Source organism: Triturus cristatus, chromosome 5_1 (assembly GCF_964204655.1).
Source record: "Triturus cristatus chromosome 5_1, aTriCri1.1, whole genome shotgun sequence".
NCBI classification, from domain to species: domain Eukaryota; kingdom Metazoa; phylum Chordata; class Amphibia; order Caudata; family Salamandridae; genus Triturus; species Triturus cristatus.
In genome coordinates, this window is record NC_140587.1 from 173,331,270 (window position 1) to 173,351,617 (window position 20,348).

Sequence of the window (20,348 nt, forward strand, 5' to 3'; positions counted from 1 at the left end):
CAGATAGTCTGCGACAAACTGCATTGAGGGTGACATCATGTTCTTCCTCTGTCTCCCCACACATTAGAAGGTCGTCCTATAAACAGAGAGTGTTCTTGACACCCTTAAGCACTTGCTGCATTATTTTTTGAAAAACTGAGGCCGCTGAGGCGAGCCCAAACGGCATCCTTGCAAACATAAATGCCCCGAAAGGCGAAGTGAATGCCGTCAATGGTCTCGACTCAGGATGCAGCTCCACCTGATGGTAGGCCCTGGACAGATCGATTACTGAAAAAAAACAAGCCTTGCCCATGGTACTTATCATCTCATTTATATTGGGGAGCGGAAATCTCTCTACCCAAATATTCTCATTTAAGGAACGAAGGTCCACACATAGGCGAATACCTTTACCATTACCCTTAGATGCCAAAACCAAAGGCGCAAGCCATTCTGTTGCTTCAATGGATTGTATGACTCCTATCTCACACAGTTTATCTAACTCCATCTTAAGTGTCTCTCTAAGGTGGAAAGGTACTGACCGAGTTTTGTGAACTACAGGTTTGGCACCCTGTCTGATTTTAATTTTATGCTGGTAATCCCGTAACTTGCCCAGACTCTCAGTGAAAAGTTCAGGGAACGTATCCTGTAGATCTCTCTCGCTACTGGATCTGTCAACCATAATGACCTGGTTCTCTTTATTGGGATCTAAAATGATTCCCAGCTCTCTTTGATGTTGCGATCCAAGAAGATTGGCGCCTCTCTCTACGATGTACACATTCCCCACTGTGGTCCTACCACTGAAATCAATTTGACTACTCAACATGCCAACCAGATGAATGGGATCTCTCGTGTATACTTCTGGTGTGATATCGGGCGACTCTAATTCTTCTCTGGACCCGCCCAGTGACTCTTCAAAATCATGCACATTTACTAACGTGAAAGGAGAACACGAATCTGCATAAACTTCCAGCGGTCTGCTATTGAATTGTTCAACACATTTAGGATAGTTTTGTTTCCCATCCCCAGCAGTACTTTTTACTTGGAAAACATACTTTGCATGAGATTCCTCGCAAGTACTCACCACACTAACAGTGTTGCTTACCCCTTCTCTGCACACCCTTGCTAGATGACCCCCCCTATTACATTTTTTACACAAGACGCCTCTAGCTGTACAAATCGGGTTATTAACAAGATGGTTGCTACTGCCACATCTAAAACATTTTAAATTATGCATTTCCTTGTTTGATTTATGGACTTGCACATCTTTATTGCTCCATTTGTCTGATACCTTAAGTACATCCTTACTCTGCTCCTCCACTTGTACTGATGCTACTATTTCATCTCTAACTTTCATTTCCTTTACACATTTCGCGGTATGTTCAATGGATTGAGCAATCGCCACTGCATCCTTCAAGGTAGGATTTTTGCCAGAAGTTTCTCTTGTACCCTACTATTGTTTGTACACCTAACTAATTGGTCTCTTATGAGGGAGTCATTTAGATCCCCAAACTCACACAGCTGAGTAAGACCCCTTAGAGCTGCAATGTAATTACTGATCGACTCACACTTCCCTTGCACCCTGCTGAAAAAAACTTATGACGTTCCAGAACTACGTTGATCTTATCTCCAAAATGCGCTTCCAGCTTCATCAATGTGACATCAAATACATCACACTCATCCTCATCATCCAATTCAGGTTCAGAGAGAGTTTCGTATACTTTGCGCCCATGAATGCCCAAATTATGCAGGAGAATGTGCTGTTTCCGCAATGCTGAGAACTTCTCACCACCCATGGCAATGAAATACGATTCAAAAAGCTTAGCCCAATCCTTCCAGTGAATTTCTGGGTCCCCACAGTCTTTTAAAAAGGACGGGTGTTGACTCATGCCTGGCGTGCCCATCGTAAATAGACGGCGTAAGAGCTTCACAGTAAAAGAAAGCACACTCCCTAAACACACTAAACAGGCGTAACAACCCTCTTGGAATACCCCAGATAGCTCCCTGACACGTATCCACATGGAAGTCCACAAAAATTCACTTAAAAAAATAACCGCTATCCCACACTTATGCTCAGAATAAGTGGCCCAGGATGTTCCCCAAACATTAATTTACTTAGCTGCGCCAAATCCTGTCATGTCCCCCAGCATCGATTTATGTCCCGACTGTCTCCTCCACTGTAACACCAGAATAGTAGTGTGAACTCTACTAGTACCCACACTACCGCTCTGATGCAACTGATGTCAGAATTCGCGCCGAGTAGACTCACTGTACCGCACTGCATACAACACGTTCATTCTTGACGCCCCACACACGGCTGGAGCGCCGGACCTCCAAGATGCACACGAACTTCCCTCGTAGCAGCACGGCCCTCAGAAGCTGGCGCGCCGGCCCTTCTGACAGGAAAATTGCCTCATCGACTGGAGCGCCGGACCCCCAGGATGCACTTCCCTCGTAGCAGCGCGGCTCTCAGAAGCTGGCGCGCCGGCCCTTCTGAGAGGAAATTGCCTCACAGGACGTCCGCCTTCGACAGGAACACAAGCCCACAGCAGAGGATACCACTGGAACACGGCTGCACACCCTGCACTCTCCTCAGAACGGGATACCAACACGTCCGCAGAACTGGACCTCCGCCTCTAACCTCTGACTGGGATGTGGCTGCACTGCATTTAGGAACCACTCGGCCTCCTCAGAAGCTTCCGTTATGATCAGGGAGGGTCCGACCACGATAACTCCAGTATCAGCTGACTGGAATGTGGCCACTGTGCCTTCCACCTCCTCTTGAGCAAGGATGACTCCACAGGCAACGGTCATCCACCCAGATTGGGATCTGCTAAGAGGATCTCCTTACGTCCGCAATTTCCCGAAACACTCCAACAGCCTCAATTTTCACCAGGCGCTTGCCTGAAGTAGACAAGAAGGCTCGCAGCACAGCACCCTTGACGCGTGATAACAAGATTTTCACAGAAGAGATTCTCCTGACATTGAGCCACAATCAGTCTTCCGCTTAGAGAGAATACACAGAGGGGAGATGGCCAGCTGCCCCTTCACAGCTCGTCGCCAGTGTTGAAATTCAAAAGAAAATACGCTCCAATAAGGTAAGTCAATAGTCTTTATTCTGGCCATCCGCTCTCACAACAATGAAGGCATCAGCGTCAACATTCTAAGTTCAACTCCCCAGGGTCGTACCATTTGCAGGACAGGGAGGGGGAGGTGGAACATACCAACCCAGGACACATATAATAAGATTACAACAGAGGGGTCAACAGGAGCAGGAGTGGGAGCCGCAACAGCGAGAAAAGCTGACGTCAGAAAAGTCGCGCTGGGATTGGTCAGTCAGTGAGAGACGTAGACGCCCTTGAGTGATGCACTAGTGTATGCCGCGCTAGGAGTGGAGAATTACAAGGTGACGTAGACGTTGCTGATTGGTGCGTAAGTGTGAGACACGCTGGGATTGGAGAATTACAGAAGTGACATAGACGCTCTGGATTGGTGCGTTAGTGTGAGTCGCACTACGATTGGTTAGAACAACAGAACAGTCGAAAGAGAAAAACTAGCGATACACAAAAGACAAAATGATGTATTACGATCCACCAGAAAGGAGAAAAAGTCCTGGTTTCGGAAAATTAAGAAATTGTTTAAAAAGGACAAACCGATTGAGACTAGGGAAGGACAGTTACTTCCACCACCGAAAACTCCCGCATCCTTTATGGTTGCGAAATATGGATATCATACTTGTATTTGGTTAGACAATTGGGTAAAATACACAAAGAATGATGGAGTTTTGGCATTTCCAGAGCATGGTTCGTTTAATTTAGCGGTTTTGAGAAATTTGAGAGAGAAAATGATGAATCTAGAACCAAGACCTAGACCAACACAGTTTGAAGCACTGACAGAATGGGAAGATGAGATGCATGACAGAGAAAGACAGAGGAGTGGCGGAAGATATAGATACATGTTTGGTAGATATGGGCATGAAAATCATGATGACAGAATGAGGAGGTGTCGGAATGCAAGTATGACTGAAGGTTTATTTCCTGTAACAAATGCTGAAGAAGTTGGAGGTAGAAAATGTACGGAAAAGAGACATAATATAGAATCAGGAGGGTATGGAGTGCATGAATCAGAGGATGATGTTCTTGATGACATGTTTTATAAAAATCCACCCCCGTATCAACCAGAATCTGAAAAGTTGACACCAAGTGCTCCAATGAGAGAAACTTTGCGAATCATTAAAACTGAACCAGTACCCCAAGAATTAGGCAAAAATAATTCCTTCAGAGAAATAGAGAGGAAATCAGATGATAAAATGAGTGGTGAAAATTCAACAGAATTAGCAAAAACAACTTTAGAATTAACTGAAAAGATAAGAGAATTGACAAAAAATTTAGAAGCTGTGACTGTTCCAGTGACTATAGGCCCTGTTATGCCTATTTTTGATAAACAGAAAGATAGTGAACATTGTTTAACGGTTCCTTATAACAGTAATAAACAGACTGAGAGGCCAAAGCAAAGCATAGATGAAAATCCAGGGAGACAAACAGTGAGTACGATCGAGCCAAATGCTTAAAAAAACCTGATATTAAGTCCAAATATAGCAGAAAGACATGCAATGACAATGGAATCAGTATTAGAGACTCAAAAAGACTTAGAAAGAAGTAATGTTGAGAAACCAGTGGGTCCTACTTCGGAAGAATTAAGCGAATGGTTGAGAACCTTCCAGAGAAAAGACAAAGAATCTCAATCAATAGATGTGGCCAAGCTACGAATGGTTCTGGAAGAATTAATAGTAGGAACTATTCCTACAGAGAAGTAAAAAACTTATCAGGACGAGGAGTTACTATTTCTGTGTAAAAGTATAACTTGGAGAGCAAAAATCTGCATGAAAGATTAGAAGAAGTAGCAAATGAAATGGGTATAGATATTGAAAAGGTAAAGGCTCTACAAAAACCATATCGAAAAGATTTTACTGAAAAAGATATTGAAAATTTGAATACCACAGGACGAATAAGTCAGATTAAGGAAATAATTATCTTGTTGAGAAAATGGGGAGATGTGGATAAATGGAGAAGCAGGTGGTATCGAAAACGAGATGATGCCTCAGATAAAACTTTTGCAGCTTTCCCTGTAAGAGAAAAAGAAAAAGTAGTAACAGAATGCCCCATGAGAGAAATTCCAGGAGGAGGATATGTACATGTTCCATGGACTTGGCAAGATATTTTGTCATTTACCAATGATTTCTCTCGACTACGCGAAAAGCCTGTCGAGTGGTATAGGCAAGTGGATAGATTTGGGAAATTATCTAAATTATTATGGATTGATCTAAACAGTCTATTTGACATAGTAGTACCAGCAGATTTATGGACAGAGTGCAAACTTATGATAAATTGGCCTACACAAGAATACCCTAGGGATCCAAAGACAGGAGCCCCTGACCCAGAAGTTATGAAGAAATATGAACAGGTTATTGCCTTTCTGAAAAATAAAGTACCTCCCAAAGAAACTGATTGGGTAAAAATTGACAGAACTCATCAGGAAAGTAAAGAGACAGTACATGCATATTACGAGAGATTAATCCTGGCCTTTAAACAGTTCAGTGGTGATGAAAATTTGAGTGAAAAGGATTTGAGCCATTTTGTATACAGATTTGTATATGGTTTACGTCCAGAAATTAGTGAAATGATCAAGCGACATACTGTAGATTCGCAAAACAAGAAAATAGATGAAGTATTAAGACATGCAAAATATTTTAGTGATGAGATTGAAGCCAAACAGCGTAAATTAAAAGAGAAAGCTATGTGGGCACAAGTAAAGGTGGCAGAAAGACAGGAAGCTCAGTTAGTGGAACAAGTGAATAATACAGGACCCAGACCAAAATTAATTCCTGGGAAAGGTAGGGGAAATTTGAATATAGAAGAAGCTAAAAAGAAATTCCCATGTCATAATTGCGGAAGAGCAGGGCATTGGAAATCCGAGTGTAAATTTCCCCCAAGTACTAATAAAGAAAATGCATCATTGAATCCACAGGTGCAGAATGAGGTGAGTGGTCAACCGCAGCGACAGCAGCAGGTTGTTACCCAACAGAATCAGGTGCCAAAACCACCTTTTCCACAAAGCAAAAATTCACAGAAATACAGTAATGAGACTGGATTCTACAAGGAAGAACAGGTAACTAAGCTGCTGCTGCGCGCTAGCGCTGTTTCGCAGTATTGGCTACAATGCGATGCGAGCGAGTCAGAAGAAGGTTATTGACGGTGCCGAGGGGAGGAAGAAGAGTGCGTACTTGGCGCAACTCTAGAAGTAGACCAGACAGGCCCATTTGTGGACGGAAAAATAAATAATGAGAACATTACTTTTCTAGTAGATACTGGTGCCACTCGATCAACTGTTAGGTCAGCTGATGTTAAGAATCTTCCTCTCTCGGATGAAACAATCCAAGTAGTTGGTGTCTCCAACAGACAGATTAAAACTTATCTTACAGAACCAGTGAAAGCTAGCATAGGGAAATTTTCTGAAATGCACCGCTTTGCTGTGTGCGATACAAGTCCTGTGAATTTGTTAGGTAGGGATTTGCTGTGCAAAATGAATTGCACTATTTTCTGTACCCATGATGGTATAGCATTTGAGACCCCTGATGAAGACGTGCTGTATAAAATGACTATGGCAAACAGGGAAACTGAGGTTACTGAAGCTTATGCTGTATTTAACCCTGATGAATTACCTAAAGAATTGAAACAGACTGTAAAGGCAGAAGTCTGGGATTTCACGGGAGAAGATGTGGGACTAATGAGAAATGTGGACCCAGTAAAAATAACAATGAAGGAAGGAATAAGCTATCCAAATGTCCCTCAATATAAATTGACACCTGAGATAATTGAAGGAGTTACTCCTATAATTGAGAAAATGATAAAACAAGGCATTTTGAGAGAAATAATGAGTAGTCCATGTAATTCCCCAATTATGGGACTGAAAAAGCCTAATGGAAAGTTCAGGATAGTGCAAGATTTGAGAAAGATAAACAAAATCGTTGTGTCATGTTGTCCCATTTTACCAAATCCATCTGTAATTTTGTATCAGATTCCCCATGATGCAGAATGGTATTCTGTGATTGACTTATGCCATGCTTTCTTTTCCATTCCATTGCACCATGACAGACAGCAACTTTTTGCGTTTCATTTTGGCAAACGTATTTTGGCTTGGTGCCAAATTCCACAAGGGTATACAGAAAGCCCCTCAATATTTAATCAGATATTGACAAAGTCCTTAGAAAGCCTAGAAATGGCAGATTCAGTGTTAGTACAGCACATCGACGACCTTCTTGTCGCGTCGAAGACTCGTGAAGCTTGTGTAATGGACACTATAGCCTTGCTGAATCATCTGGCAGATGGAGGACTTAAAGTGTTACCATCAAAGTTACAATTTTGCCAAAAAGAAGTACAATATTTAGGCCATAATATCGAAAAGGGACTGAGGAAAATAACAATAGACAGAATCAGGATCAGGATCATAAAAGGAATGAGAGCCCCCATGACGCAAAGAGAGGTGAGAATGTTTCTTGGAATGGTTGGATATTGTCGTCAGTGGATAAGCAATTTCTCCCTGATTGCAAAGCCCTTGGTACGTTTGACAAGAAGTGATGTGAGAGATCCCATTGATTTGAACAAAGAGGAACTGGCAGCTTTTAAATGATTGAGAGATGGTTTGTGTGAAGCGCCAGCATTAGGAATGCCTGATTACGAGAAGGAGTTTGAGTTGTATTGCAGTGAGAGGAATGGATGTGCACTTTCTGTATTAATACAGAAGCATGGAAAACTGAGGAGACCAATTGCATACTTCTCATCAATGCTAGACCCAGTAGCTGTAGCCTTACCTGGGTGCTTGAAAGCAGTGGCTGCTACCTGCAGGAGTTTGGAACAGAGTGAATGAATTGTGATGGGATATCCTGTGAAAGTGTTTGTACCTCATGATGTGGCAATCCTTTTAACAAGGAATCGCACTCAGTTCATGACACATAGTTGGCTGACTAAATATGAGAAAGTCATATTAGGTGCAACAAATGTGAGTCTTGTGAGATGCTTGAACGTGATTCCTTCAACGTTGTTGCCTGATGCAGAGAATTTGGAAGTTAGAGACGAAGCGGATCACGATTGTCTGGATGTACTCGATTTCTGTACCAAACCACGTCCTGACATAAAAGATATACCATTGCCAGAGAGTGATTTTGTAATGTTTGTAGATGAGTCTTGCTTGAGAACAGATAATGGAATGTTGAGTGCAGCATATGCAGTATGCACGTTTGCAGCAGTAATGGAAGCATCGTATCTGAAAGGAGTAAGATCAGCCCAAGTAGCTGAACTTGTTTCTTTGACTAGAGCATGCAAGATTGGAAAGCACGTGAGAGTGACTGTGATAACTGATAGTCAGTACGGTTTTGGTGTGGTGCATGACTTTGGCCAAATATTGCTACAGAAGAGAGGATTTTTGACATCAAGTGGAACTCCCATCAAGAATGCTGAAGTGGTTGGGAAGTTGCTTGAGGCGATACAGCTGCCTAAGCAATTGGCTGTTGTGAAGTGTGCTGCACATAGTCAATCTGGCGATTATACTGCCATCGGCAACAAATACGCCAACGATATGGCCCAATACTGTGCACGTAATCAGAATTCTGTGAATCGGGCGAAGGAGAAAGATATGAATTCTTGCACCTAAATGTTTACTAACATTGTGGGTACCTGGGAGGAAGTGAGGCAATTGCAGGAAGAAGCAGGAGATGAGAAAATGAAGCAGTGGGTAAAAGCAGGATGTGCACCAAGGGAGAAGGATCATGTGTGGGTCTATCGGGATGGGAGACCAGTTATGCCTGATAGCATGGTGTCTGCCATGGCACGGATGTATCATGGACAGGGAACCATAGGGAGAGATGCTATGACAAGGTCATTTAAACAGACTTGGTACAATGCAAAGTTTAGACTTGTAGCAGAAAGTCTTTGTCAAAGATGCCTTATATGTCAACAGTACAACCCTGGAAGAAAAACAGTGGTGAGTCTAGGAACAATAGGTCGAGAAGGAGGGCCTTTCACCAGAATGCAAGTAGATTTCATTGAGATGCCTCCCTGCAACAGGTTGAGGTATGTTCTAGTCGTGGGCTGTTTGTTTTCTAGATGGATAGAAGCATACCCAACAAGAAGTAGTGATGGAATCCCAGTGGCAAAACTGCTTTTGAGGGAATTCATTCCCAGATTCGGGTGTCCAGAAACAATTGAGTCAGATAGAGGAAAACATTTTCATAATGAGATCGTAAAATTGATTTGTGAAGCATTAAATGTACAGCAAAAATGACATTGTGCCTATCGCCCAGAGGCTTCTGGTGTGGTGGAACAAAAGAATGGTACTATCAAAAACAGAATAGGGAAAATGTGTTTAGCCACAGGTATGAAATGGCCTGATGTCTTGCCTCTAGTACTCATGACTATAAGATCAATTCCAGACAGAACTACAGGGTTGAGTCCCCATGAAATTATCATGGGTAGAACAATGCGTCATGTGTTCATACCAGTCAACAAGCTGTTGCCTATAACTGATGACATGGTGTTGGATTACTGTAAAAGTCTGGCTGACGCAGTTCATTCTGTGTTTGATCAGGTTGGAGCGGATGCCACCACCCTTGAAAAGAAGCCAGCTCATGATCTAAGCCCAGGGGACTGGGTGAGAATCAAAGTACACAGAAGGAACTGTTTGGTCCCAAGGTGGGGAAAACCACGACAGGTGATTTTGACTATAACAACAGCTGTGAAGTGTGCTGGAATCAAGAACTGGATTCATGCAAGTCACACATTGAGGATTCCAAATCCAGTGGATAACAAAGAAAGAGAATATTTCGATGAATCAGAATCAAGTTCTGAATCGGATGATGAAGAAACAAGAACAAGAGAAAACCCTGAAAGGGGGGAATCAGAGCCAGATCTAACTTTTATCCCAAGAAGTATTTCCTTGAGAAGAAGGTTACAAATTTCTGATACCAGCTCAGACTAAGAGACTGAACAAGTAACTTTACATTCGAGAAAAGAAAAAGACAGTGAAAAGACAATTAAAGAAATTGTTGATAAAGAAGTTCCAGATGAAAAATTGAGAGAAATTTCACCTGAAATAACAAAAATAGATGGACAGGTGCCAGATACAGAGAGAGAGGGAAAGATTTTTGCGGAAGACCCCCGAGGAGGTGTAGGGAACTCCAACATCCAGTTAGAGGAAGGGACAAGTAGTCAGCAGGAAGATTGTGCGCAGGAAACTCGAGGAGGGACAGAAGTAGGGAAAACGAAAGAAGCAGTAGAAAGAAAAGCTGTTGAAAGTAAAAAGCAAGTTGAAACAGAATCGGAGGAAAGTGAAGACGAAGTACCAGAAGGTCGAGTCTTAAGAAAGAGCATGGAGAACTGAAAAGAATGACAAAGGAAGTAAACTGAAAAGATCAGCAAAAGATGAAGTTTGGCCGAACAAAATAAAGAGGCTGAGATAACGACTGACACGAGTAAATTCACCAAGAGCTGAACAGGTGAATGAAGTAACTAGTCAAGAGAAATCAAAAGACGAAGAAATAATTGTAATAGAGGAAAGCAAAAGAACGAGAAAACCTAACCAGAAGTATAAGTCGCCGGAATGGACGTAAGTGGCCCTGCCTGAAATGAAAGAAGAGGCGTATAGCCAAGAAAATCCAGCAGTGACTGTACCGGAAGTGGTTGAGGAAGACGAAGAATCAGAAAACCTCAAACTTATCTTGTCCGACATTGGAGAAGAAACGGATGTTCAGGAAATTCTGTATTCAGATCATGAGGGAAAGGTGAAGGATGATAAGATGCCAAACTGAATAAGACAAGAATGATGCTAATGGAAAGACAATAAAATACGGGGAAAAGACCAAAACTGGTAGACCCAAGTAGGTGCTTAGAGCCTTGGGTTAGACAAACTAGTTGTGAAGTAGAAGAGGCTAAGTCAAAAGACACTGTTCATTTTTACAAAGATGGCAAACACAGATAGTAGCAAAGATAGATGTATATTCTTGAAGCGATGGTGTAAAATGTGTTGTTGTTGCACAGGATTACTAATGCTTCTGTGGAGTGTACTAGCTCTAATGAACTCATTTAAAGTTACCATTGACACAATAGAAGGACATAGTGAAAACAAAACTAATATAGAAAAGATTAAGAAAGTAGTTCCGACAAAAATAGATAGAAACTATTTGCATAAAGACAGGTCTATAGCTGATTTTTCTAACAATGTATTTTCGAAATTACTGTATGAATATGTAAAGACAATGGACGTAAGGGACTGCTACGTTTGTATGCAGTTACCTGCATCTGTATCGGAGAGAGTGACTTATCACCACCTTCCAGTAACCTATGGAATAACATGTAGTGTAATAGCTAGTTTATTTTACCAAACAGGGAAGTTAGAGTATTATTTCTCAGATGTAGATAACATATTTTCACAAGTACCCTCAATTAACAAGCTAAATGAGGTAAAACCTGCAAAGGTATTAGGTGAATTTTTCTTAGAGACTAAAGAACGAACATTAGAATATATATTTAGAAATAATTTGACTTGCAGTTTAAAGAAAGAAGAAAAGACGTTTTTGGATATGGTTGAAGAAAGGAGATTGAAAATGCAAAGGAAAGCATCTGAGGGAAAAGTGGAAAAGACAGTTTGGGATGTTGAAATGGAAAAACACTTGAAGGGAGAAGCTAGTCCAACTATGGCTTTAGATTGGCCTCAGAAAGGAAAATTGTGTATTAGAAGGAATCAAATGGCATATGATAATTACTTTGTAGGTAACAGCGAGTGCCATGATACATACCGAATCATGGGTGGATGGGGATTTAAAGGAGGAAATGATCCAGTTTTTCCTGGGTTATATTTTATCTGTGGGAGCAAGGCATATTATCGTTTTGCCAGACCATTGGTATGGCACATGTTGTGTAGGCCTGGTTTTCCCAAAGATTTTTCACATGGGAAGAGGAGAAGATGGTGTACATAAGTTAGGTAGTTATTTAGCACGTAGAAAGAGAGAATCTTGGTCAGAAATTGTAGGTGACATCTTTGGAGCATTAATACCAGCAGTGGGAATATATCTGAATGCAAACAAAATTAGAAGACTATCAACAGTAGTGGATCGCTTGTCAACAAGCACCGCTGGAGGATTTTTATTGGTAAATACTGAAATGGTTGCCATGCATGCCATGGTAATGCAGAATCGACTTGCCCTTGATATAATATTGGCAAAAGAGGGTGGAGTCTGTGGAATGCTGAAAGTTCAACATTGTTGTACTTACATTCCAGATGAGAATAAAGATTTGAAAATTTATATTAAAAATATAACTGATCTGCATGATGAAATTGCACTACTGGAGGTTGAAAGTGTTTGGGAAAGATTGGAAAGAAAATATCTTCTATTAAAGATTACCTAGGTAGTACCTTTTTAGGTAAGATCTTATTTCCATTCACGTGTGTGGTTTTCATAGTATTAATATTAAGATTAGGTTGTCTATGTCGCAAAAGAAAGAAAATCCAGAAAAAGTTAAAAAAGAGAAAATTTAAGAAGACAGGATAAGAGACAAGAGAGGGAATTTGAAAAGTAGAATTAGAAGACAGCCAGAAGAGAAGAAATTGGGGAGACAGAGATGTAAAATCAAAGCAAGAATTAATTTCAACTCCATGTAAATTAATAAAAAATGTTATTGGTGTGGTGATAAAATCACCAAAGGGGGGATTGATGGAGCGGGTAGAACATAATTTTGTATACCCTCCCTATTCTGCATGAATATACTAATTGAATAATCCATTCATTGTAATGTTACTAAATAAGTTTGCTTGTTTTTATTTAACATTACTAATATATGAAATATACGTGGGATTTGCATTTCGCATGGCTAATTAACTTCTATAACTAAAATATGTATGCCTATTAACAGTAGTAATGTAGCAAACAGAATACTGCATGATATATGTTGCTTTTGGGACGTTTTTGTTATGTTGCCCCAGATGACATCAAATTGGTGAATATGAACGCTTTAAATGTCGCTATATGCTAGATAATTACAAGCACATAGAGGGATTAGTAAGGGGTTAACATTTTATTCATTATTTCTATGTATTAATTACTTTTTTGTTTCGCCCAAGTTGTCCTTTCGGCCTAAATACAAAATGGCCGCCAACGTGACACGACTTGATGGCCACCATTCCACGAGGTTTCGGACGAAATGCGACTGCGCATCAGTTTGTTCCTGTGGCCTCGTCATGACCCTTGCCACACTGTGCCCGAACAAGGCCACGGTGGGAAGTCATCCAAGTACCAAAACAAAGGACATTTACAAGAAACTGGAAAAATCCAAAAACCATTACGTAACCTCTTGAACTGTGTGAAACCTCACCGGACGATCCCAACCGACCAATTAGAAAAGCCCAAAACTTGTAAAATGTTACATCTTGACATTACTTTTATTATAAAAATGACGGTAGAATAGAGAGCATATACACTTTTCCTTCTGCTGAAGGAGACGACGGTGACGCTACGCGACGTTACTATCTAGAGTGACTACTGCATTCCTGAATCTTTGACAGACTGAATGCTGCCCATTTCCCTGATGAACTGCGAACTTTATAAAATGTATGGGCACTGATAGATGCTTGCACGTCTCTGGTCTTTGCCCATTCTTGGGACTGTAGCGTGCTGCATGAAGAACTTTTGAATTCCGACTGATTGACAGCTAATTTGATGACTTAGAGGACGCCCCGATAGCCAGATTAGGTAAATATGGTGTTCTGTGTTTTACATTAAATTGAATAAACTTTCTAGATGTTAACTTAACTCTTTGCGATAAATAGATAAACAAATATTGATTAACAAACAAATGCATTTTTGATTTATTGAAGGAGGGTAGGTCAAAATCTTAAATGTGTTTTAGCTGGTTCTAAATCACCAATAACTAATCCAACTAAATGATCCATTGATCACGTGGGAGGAGTATCTTGATGTTTAGGATTGAGATCTGTAGGTGTAAGGATATTAGTGTATAGATGTGTAATATAATTTTTCTTCCTATAGGCTATTAGGTATTCCTTTCATGTCAGCGCATGAAACACTCTTCTCTCCTGTAGGTGCAGGCCAGCATTAAGTGATGTGTGAATGTTGGTGTTATGGGCCCCACCAATGACTGCATGAGTGAAAGTGTTAATGTAATATCTGGTCTGTGACGAAGGGAGGATATTTGGTACGGGTTTTGTCCTGTTCCCCGTTACCTAAGTTTCCGCGCTGTAACAATATGGACAGGGCCGATCGACACCCTCGACAATTTCCTGACGTGGCTTAACCAGCGGGATCCCTTCCTACGGTCACCAGTAGTGCTAGCAACTCCAAGATAGGACCTAAACATCGAGGCAACAGAGGGCAAACTACAGACTACCACATATCACAAACCTACTGCACGTAATTCCTTACTGCAGTTCGGTAGCTTCCACCCGAGGCCCCTCGGAGAAAACCTGCCATACGGCCAATTTCTACGGATACGCCATAACTGCCGTCTCACCAGAGACTACAAACATCAATCCTCTGAACTAGCGGATAAACTACGAGCACGCGGGTACCCGGAGAAGATAATCAATACCACCAAAAAGAGGGCCCGCAACCAACAGAAGGACGGCCTCCTAGAGGACACCACACAGGACAACACCATGACACGTTTGGCCTGCGTCACCACCTACAATGTGGCCTCTAATCAAGTAGCCAAGATACTTAACAAGAACTGGCACATTATAAACAGTGGCACCATGAAATAGGAATGCCCACTATTGGCATATAAATAGCGTGTGGCCTTCGAGACCGCCTGGTGTACACCAGACCACCTATACCCAGAACTCCAGCACCTAACACTGTACTTAATGCATGGGGGCTCCCCTGCATTAAATGTCACTACCCCTGCAGTGTCTGCCACCTTACAAAAGCAACTGAAAACTTCAGTCTGGAGATGGGAAAAACGTGGCAACAGCTCTACCACACTAACTGCAACACCAATAATGTCATCTATTTGATCACCTGCTCATGCGGCCTATGTTATGTAGGCATGAAGAGTCGCAAAGTCAGAACCCAAATTGTGAAACATCGCAGCACCATACGGTGTCGAAAAAACATAAGTAAACTGACAGACCACTTCATCCAAGCAAACCACTCCCCAAATGACCTAAACTGGACTGTAATAGAACATATCAACAGCCAGACACTTTCAAATGACAGGATCCTACTACTTAAGGAGCAACGTTGGATCTATCGCCTTTCCACGAATGTCACAGGGTTAAATGACAACTTACCCTGGAATAGCCTGAATCCAACCTGAACCCCAACACCTTGTGTAAAATCTTCCTGCCTTACAAAAAGGCTAACCTGGACATCATATAATCACCTCAGTGTGAGCAACACTGTTTTAACTTCCAAACAGGCCACCCCAAAATGAGAAATTACATAACCAAGAGCACCACGTGACCTAATAAAAGAAACATCCTTTTTTCACATGACAGTGCGAATCCAAGTGTATGTCTACACTACACTCAACCTTTCTTCTCTTTTGTGATATGTTCCAAATTAACACAAAACATTCTCATGTTTTTTCAAGCTAAAATTAGTAGGGACACTTGAATTGAGAATAACAACACCTGCTGAATTTAGCAGTGCATCTGGGTCTTTTATGAGTTAAATTTTATTTTATTTTTCTGCACACACAAGCACTCGACACACCCACAGGGGCATGTCTTTTCTCTATGCCTATTCTCTCCAGCAGACTCATCAGAAGACAGCCTAAACCAGCACCTGAAACCCATTGAACCAGTCACAGCAGTTCCCAATTAACCAAACTTGCTGACACCTGTTGGAACCAGCAGAGTATTTAAACCACCGCCCAGCTCCACTCATTTTCTACTATGGAGCTCCATGGCGGCTGAAGCAGGTACCGAGAAGGGTCCTAGACTTTGATTAAGTAAGTGGAAAAACCTCTTGAAAGGGGTATGCTTTAACACTGCCTCTCCACCCCGATAGTAGCATTCTCTCACGCCCCGAGGGATGGCCAGATGGCGGTTGCCAACCCGGGTCACGTGTCAGAGACTAGAGAACCTGGCGCAGCCCCACAGACTGAGATGTTGGCAGCTAAACTGGATTTGGTGCTGGCCGCGGTGGAGCGGATCGGTTCCACACTCGAGCAGACGAAATCATCGCTGGAGGCCCGCATCGATAAAGTCACGGTCGACTTCACCCTGCTTCACGCAGATCACTGCAAACTGGCGGATAAGGTGATTCTGCAAGGGCAAACTCTTCAGGAAGTTCAGCCTGTAGTGAACACCCACACTGCCGCCTTACAAGACTTAATAGACCGCATCCATGCCTTAGAAGACCGTGTGGACGATGCAGAAGGACGTTCTCGACGCAGTAACGTGCAAGTGGTGGGCCTGCCAGAAGGCGAAGAAGGGCGTCAACCGGAGCACTATGTGGAAGAGTGGCTGCGAACTCTACTCGGACCTGAGAAACTCTCTCCGCAATTTGTAGTGGAACAAGCCCACAGGGTTCCAGCGCAGCGGCCCAGCCCGGGGGCTCGACCCCGACCCTTCCTGTTTAAGCTTCTTAACTATCGAGACAGGGATGTGGTGCTCCGCGAGACCAGGAAGATTGGGGAAATCACTGTGGGCAGTGGAAAGGTGCAATTCTTCCCGGACTATACCGCAATGGTACAAAAGCGCCGAAGCAACTACCTGGCAGTAAAACGTCAACTGCGCCAACTGGAGATCCCGTATACGCTGCTGTTCCCCTCACGTCTACATGTGGCTACCAGTGAAGGCACTCGTTTTTTTTATACCCCATCAGAGGTCTGGGACTGGCTGGAAGAAACCGGGTGCAGCAATGGCCAGCGGCCGCAGGTCTTGGAGCCAGCCACACAGCGAAGCAGGAGATCTCGGCGGCGCAGGGGGAAAGGACCCCGGCGGGAGGAGGGGCCGGGGCTGGGGATAGCTCCCAGTCCGGAGAGGATTAGACTGGAACGCCAGGAAGTGTTGGCAGCGGTGGCCACACTTGGATCCCCTGAGAGTCGGAGAGGGGAGATCACCCGGGATCGGGGTGACCCAGGGACCAGCGGCTCGTCTTCCCCGTCCACTGTGATCTCTGATGACCAACTGATGCCACTGGTGACCCCCCAGACCTCGGAGCATATAATGTAGCATATGGACAAGGGGGAGACTGTGTTTGCTGAGATGTGTAAACCCCCAGAGACAGGCCCTGGAAACTGAAGGGTGGCGCCTCTTGGCTCTAGCTCGTGAGGACAGTGGAGTGGCGAGATGAGGAGAGGAAGGGTCTTGCGGGTGGATCTCTGAGGGGTCGGCAGTGAGGGGGAGATGGGAGGAAGACATGTTAGCACTCATCTGGGGAGGTGCAGGTACCCATGTTAGTGTATGCTCACACCTGTAGGATAAAGTAGCGCGAGCCAAATACTCCCCTGGCGTGCTCTGGGCCACGGTTAAGGGAGTCCCTTACACCACATATACACAGGCACCTTTGTTGGGGAACACCCGCGCGCGGCTAATACCACACGCCAGCCCCACTAGCCACCATTGGGCTTAGTTACACTTTGTGAGCATTGAATCATGGTTTGGATGAATACCCGTAGAGGGGTTTGCCCTGGCGGTTACTTTGGCCTTGTTGGCTTGTTTATGCGCACGGTTCTACGTTTGTGCGTTGTTGATTTGTTGGTTTTTACTGCAGCTCTCTGGATTGACATGCGGAGGCCCTCTGCTCCTCGCCCTGGGGGGGTGTCCCTAGGCACTGCCACAGGTATAAACCCCAAAATTTTCGCATGGCCACCACAAATGTAATTACATGGAATGTTTGAGGTATGCATACACCAGCGCGTAGATACTCCGTCTTTGCCTACTTGCAGCGACACGCAGTGGCCATAGCTCTCCTGCAAGAGACACACATGACACCGAGGGAACTGGACCGGTTGCGCACACGCTGAAGGGGGCAGGTGTATGGCACTACATGTTCGGCGCACGCTAGGGGCACGCTGATATGGGTAAGGGCGGGAACCCCGTTTGTCTGTTTGGAGGCGCTGGTAGACCCAGGCGGGAGATATACCCTAGTACACGGGCGAATTGATGGACAGCAGGTACTGCTGGGCTCCCTCTATGCGCCGAATGTGGAGCAATCCTCCTACCTGACTAGTTTGTCAGCGGTGCTGGTGCCGTGTGCTGGTCTTCACTGGCTCCTGGGGGGAGACTTTAACTCAGTACCTGATGTACACATGGACCGGTCCTTCCCACCGCTGCGGGGCACACAAATGGGATCGAATGCACAAGCTCTGACCACCTGGTTGTCGCACTGGGCTCTGATTGACTTGTGGCGGAGCGTTCACCCTGATGACCGCGTATATTCATACTATTCAGCAGTACACGGCCTCCATGTCCGGTTAGACAGGGTGGTGGGCACCCACTCGGTGCTCCCATGGATGGTTCGTGCAGAATACATGGGCCGGACACACTCGGACCACAATCCCCTCATCATGGGACTCCGGTGGCGACCTGACAGGCCTCCGGTTCCTACGTGGCGCCTTCAGACGGTGGCCCTGGAGGATGCAGAGTTTCGCGCCTCCTTGGGTACGGCGATAGAACAATATTTCGACCTTAATGAGGGCTCCACCGATAGCGAACTGATAGAATGGGACGCCCATAAAGTATACATTAGGGGGCATTGCTTGGGCGCGACATGGAATATTCGAAAGCAGCTGACGAGTGCTCTTGCTGCCCTGGAGTCCCGACTCCTCTCATGCGAATTACACGGGGAAGGTGGGGGTACAGACTCGGACTGCCTGCTGGAACTCCGGGCGCGCCATGCCAAATTACTAGACCGGCTGCGTTGCCTCAATTATGCGGCCCACTCGGCCCGAGTACATGCCACATCAGATAGGGCTGGGAGACTACTGGCCTGGCTGATACGGCGGGAGACTGCTCACGATCCAATAAGCGCTATATGTGGGCCTGACGGATCACTGGTGCACACACAGTGGGAAATCCACCAGACATTAACGGTTCACTATACCTCTTTGTACCGGTCGACGGGAAGGAGACGAGCATGTGACCTGGACGAGTTCTTAGAAGCCGTGGAGCTGCCCGTGGTCCCGGCGGAACACCACGCATCTCTGGAGGGTCACCCCACTCAAGACGAGATAGGGGATGCAATTTCCTCTCTAGCTACGGGGAATGCGCCGTTCCTGGATGGCCTTCCGGCAGAATACTATAAATCTTATAGGGAATCATTGATACCTAAACTCCACACCCTTTACCTGGCCACCCTAGAGGAGGGCGCTCTACCTGAGTCGATGCGTGAGGCCTATCTGATTTCCCTACTCAAGCCTGGACGAGACGCCACTCAGTTGGGGTCCTATTGACCGCTTGCCCTGCTCAATACGGACTATAAAATCCTGGCGAAGATACTGGCGGAGAGGCTGACACCAGTGGTGCCCACGCTGGTACACAGCGATCAAAATGGCTTTGTGCCTAAACGCAGTACCTCTCTTAACTTGCGGAGGTTTTTCCGAGTAGCGGCTGACAGTGTCCAGCGTTGGCCCAGAGCAGGCTGACTGGTCTTGGATCTGGAAAAAGCATTCGATTGTCTGGAATGGGGATATCTGGTGACGACGCTGTCACATTTCGGACTGGGGCTTGGCTTTCTCCAGCTTGCGGCTCTTCTGTATAAGGGCCCTACGGTGCGAGTGAGAACTGGCCCGTACATCTCTAACCCAATCCCGGTCGGCCGCGGCACTAGGCAGGGATGTCCGCTGTCGCCCCTCCTGTTTGCGCTCGCGATGGAGCCATTGGCGGCGACGCTTCGCAAGGAGCTGGCGGATGGCATCCCACTGGGTGATGCGACACACCAGGTGTCCCTCTATGCGGATGACCTCCTGGTGTTTGTCAGAGACGTGTCTTGTGTTCCTGTGGGGCTGGAGCGTATCCTGTCCGACTTTGCAGAGCTCTCGGGGCTTCGAGTAAATGCAGGTAAGTCCTGCCTATACGCATTCGGAGCTGACACTCGAGACCCTGATTACCACCTAGGCGGAGTACAGTGGCAGCCCGACACCTTTCGCTATTTAGGAATCCAGATATATCGCCGCCCGGCGGATCTGGTAGAGGGTAACCTGGGAAGAGCTGTAACTGCGATCAGGTCTCAGATTAAATTCTGGAGCACACTTGCCCTCTCGGTCACCGGCCGAATATCACTGGTAAAAATGGTAGTATTGCCTCGTCTGCTGTACTATTTTGCTAATCTGCCATTATACGTCCCGGCGTCCTTCCTC

At 44.7% G+C, this 20,348-nt stretch overlaps 1 protein-coding gene across 1 annotated transcript in view; it reads right to left on the reverse strand.

The window, feature by feature from the left end:
* The window catches only part of LOC146830574 (lymphocyte antigen 6E-like), a 216,024-nt gene that overhangs the window by 39,063 nt on the left and 156,613 nt on the right, over positions 1–20,348 (reverse strand). The gene's annotated exons all lie outside the window — the stretch shown is intronic.